This window comes from Nipponia nippon, unplaced genomic scaffold (assembly GCF_047370975.1).
Source record: "Nipponia nippon isolate SJK-2023a ecotype South Korea unplaced genomic scaffold, ASM4737097v1 scaffold_31, whole genome shotgun sequence".
Taxonomy (NCBI): Eukaryota; Metazoa; Chordata; class Aves; order Pelecaniformes; family Threskiornithidae; genus Nipponia; species Nipponia nippon.
Genome location: NW_028262349.1, coordinates 246796 through 249797, shown reverse-complemented (window position 1 = coordinate 249797; position 3002 = coordinate 246796).

Below are 3002 nucleotides of genomic sequence, written 5' to 3'. Positions count from 1 at the left end.
AGCGGCGGTGGCCGCACCTGCCATTGGCTGCCGGCGCGGGAGCGATTGCCAATCGCCTTGCCTCGTTCCCACATGGGTTCGTGACGCCACACCCCTGGAAGGCCAATGAGAAGCGAGCGGGTCGCAGGACCCCCCCCAGCGGGGGCGCCGCGGGGCACGCTGGAAGTTGTAGTTCGCCATTCGCTGTGCCGTTGCGCGGCGGCGGCCGCCCGGGGCCGGCCCGTCCCACCCGCTGCCCGCCGGGGGCCCAGGGAGGCGGGGCCGGTCTCTCTCGGGCGGGCCCGGCCCAGAGCCGCCGGGCAGTCGGGGCTTCCGCCGCGGGCGGCCCGGCGGGCGGACTACGCGGCCCACAAGGCCTTGCGGCGGCCGCCGGCTGCCACTCAAAGTAACGTGGGGCGGTGGAGCCCGGGGCGGTGCTCAGCAGCCGCGGCCGGCGCAGGGCGGGGGGGCCGCGGCCCGAACGGGGCCGGAGCCGCCGCAGCCGCCGGGCTCGGCCTTGGCCTCGGCCTCGGCCTCGGCCTCCCTGCGGGCCCTGGGGGACAGAACGGGGGGAAACCCCGGCGCCGCGGGGAGGAAGGAAACCCCCGACCGGCCCCAGGGCTGGGGCGCTCGGCTCTGCCGCGGGAGGTTCCCGGTGGCTCCCGGGGAGCGGCTGCGGCGGCAGCGGGGGCCGGGCCGCCCCGGCCGCAGCAGCTCCGCAGCTTCGCACCCGCCGCGAGCCCCCCGCGCTGTGCCGTTACCCCGAGCGGCCCTGCCGCGGGGAGCGGCGCGGTGGGCACAGTGCCGCGGGGCGCGGAGGGTCGCTGCCCCCTCCGCAGAGGGGCAGGCACAGCGAGGGGCCGGCCCGCAGGCTCGGCCCGCGAGCAGCGCCGGGCTCCGGGCGCGGGCCCCCGGCGGCTCTCCCGGCCTTCCCTAGCCCCGCCGCTCTGCGGCCAAGCGCCGTGCCCCGGGAGCCCCTCCCGCCCCACCGAGGGGCCTTTCCCCGTCCCCCACGATCCCTCCTCGCCCACCACGGCCCCCCAGCCGCAGGCTGCCGTCAAGTCACCACATTTGGGGGTGGCGAAGGGGGAGTGAGGAACCATCCTTAAATATTGCAAGAACCAGCTGTACCTGGGCGCTGCACAGGCAGGCACAAGGTTAAATATTTAATGCCTCACATTTCATCCTAATCTTTTATTAATTGTGTTATTTACTTGCTGCATGCTGGCAGCAGCCAGGGCGGGGGCAAGGTGGTGGGCACCAGAGGCTCACTCCTATCCCCACCCTGCGCCATCCCAGAGCTGCCTGCTGCCGCTGCCCCCTCCCCACGCTGCCCCGGCTGGGACTGGGGGCCTTCCCGTGGCAGTGGACCGGCTGGCTGGGCTTGGGCCCTTCCAGCCCCAAACGGTCCTTGAGCAAGCAGCTGGCCCTGTCCAGCCTCTGTGCCTTCCCCTTTGCCTTCCCTGGCCACGGGTGTTCACCGGACAGATCCAGCGCTGCAGATGGGGACGGCCACTAGCCCGCCACCCTGGCCCCAAAGCCCTTGAAAAAAACCTTCCTTTTGTATATGCATGTATATGTGTGTGTGTATATCGTATATCTGCACATATGAATATGCATATTTTAATCCAAATGTAAAGTTTTAGAGACTTTATTTTTTGTTTGTTTGCCTATTTGGGGGAGTTGGTTTTTTTTTTAAGGAAAATGTTTTTTCAAAAGCTGGAAACATTTCAGATCATGTCTCAAGGGAAGGAGAGACTGAGGTGATGTTTTGCAGCATTTTTCAAAACTCCTTACCAAAAATTGCTGGTTTTCCTTAGGCAGTTTCTCCGCTCTCCTATCTCGGAGAGTGACACAGGTAAACCTGGAACAGGCAGCTCCGGAATGATGGATGTCACACGCATCTTCATCACCCTCCATTAATGACTGACATGGGCCCTGGAGCAGGACAGCCTGTAACCCAGAGATTAATTTGCTTCAGCATGTGCTTGGACTGGGGAGAAAACAACCACAGTTAACCCTTTGCACCCACAGGCCTCTAAATGCAGCAGCAAAGGGAGCTGGTGCCACTCCTCCCTCCAGGCATAGGGAAGGGAGGCACAGGGCAGAGGACGTGGCTGAGACCAGCCAGCAAAGCCAGGCAGAGCCCTGGCTGCTGCCACCGCCCGCTGCAGGATGCTCAGCCGGGGGCCCAGCTGCTTCCCGCAGCAGCCGCGCACTTGTGCCTGATAGCGGCAGCGCTTGGAAGAGCCCCAAAGGACAAGGGCGTTTGAAATCCACGCCAGGATGGAGAGGCGAGTGCTGTAAACAGCAGTTCTGTTTATAACCAGCAGAGAAACCAAACAAGCCCAGGCTTCGGGACACTCGGGAGCTCCGTTTGCCATTTGAACCCAGATCCAAGCAAAACAGGTTGCTGCTTCTGGAATTACCCCAATGAGTTTACCTTTCAGCTCCCTCCCCAAACGCCAGCCTGGGGCATGGGAACACGCAGCCTCCCGCCCTCGCCAGGAAGGGCAGCCCCGGCTCTGTGCTGTGGGTCATTGCTCTCCCCATGTGCCTCCTTTGCGCAGCCTCCCATACCCAGCACATCTCCAGAGTGGACAGTCAAGGGCAGAGACCATCACGTTTGTCAGAGATGCCTATGGGCAACCAGGGCTCGCCACTCTTGGGGCAGCTGAAGCCTGCGCACAGTCTCTCCTCCAGCCCCCAGTCTGAAATCCTGCCGGGTGCCCCTTCTCCCGCCTGCTCTGCTCAGCTCTGCTTTGCTCCATCCCTTCCAAACGCTGGCACTGGGCAGGTCGGTGGTGAAGAGCCACATACAACCATCTCGCATCCAAGGGGACTGCTCTCATAGCGCAAAGCTGCTGTGTGTCCAATTTTGCAGGTGTATTTGCTGGCCTGGCAGGAGACTGCTGGGGATGGAAAGGGAGATGGGGGCACGGCTAGGACCCAGCACTGCCTCAGTCTCCTCTCAGAGGATGGGGATGCCCCATTCTTTGCAAACTGCTTCCCTGCACCTGCCT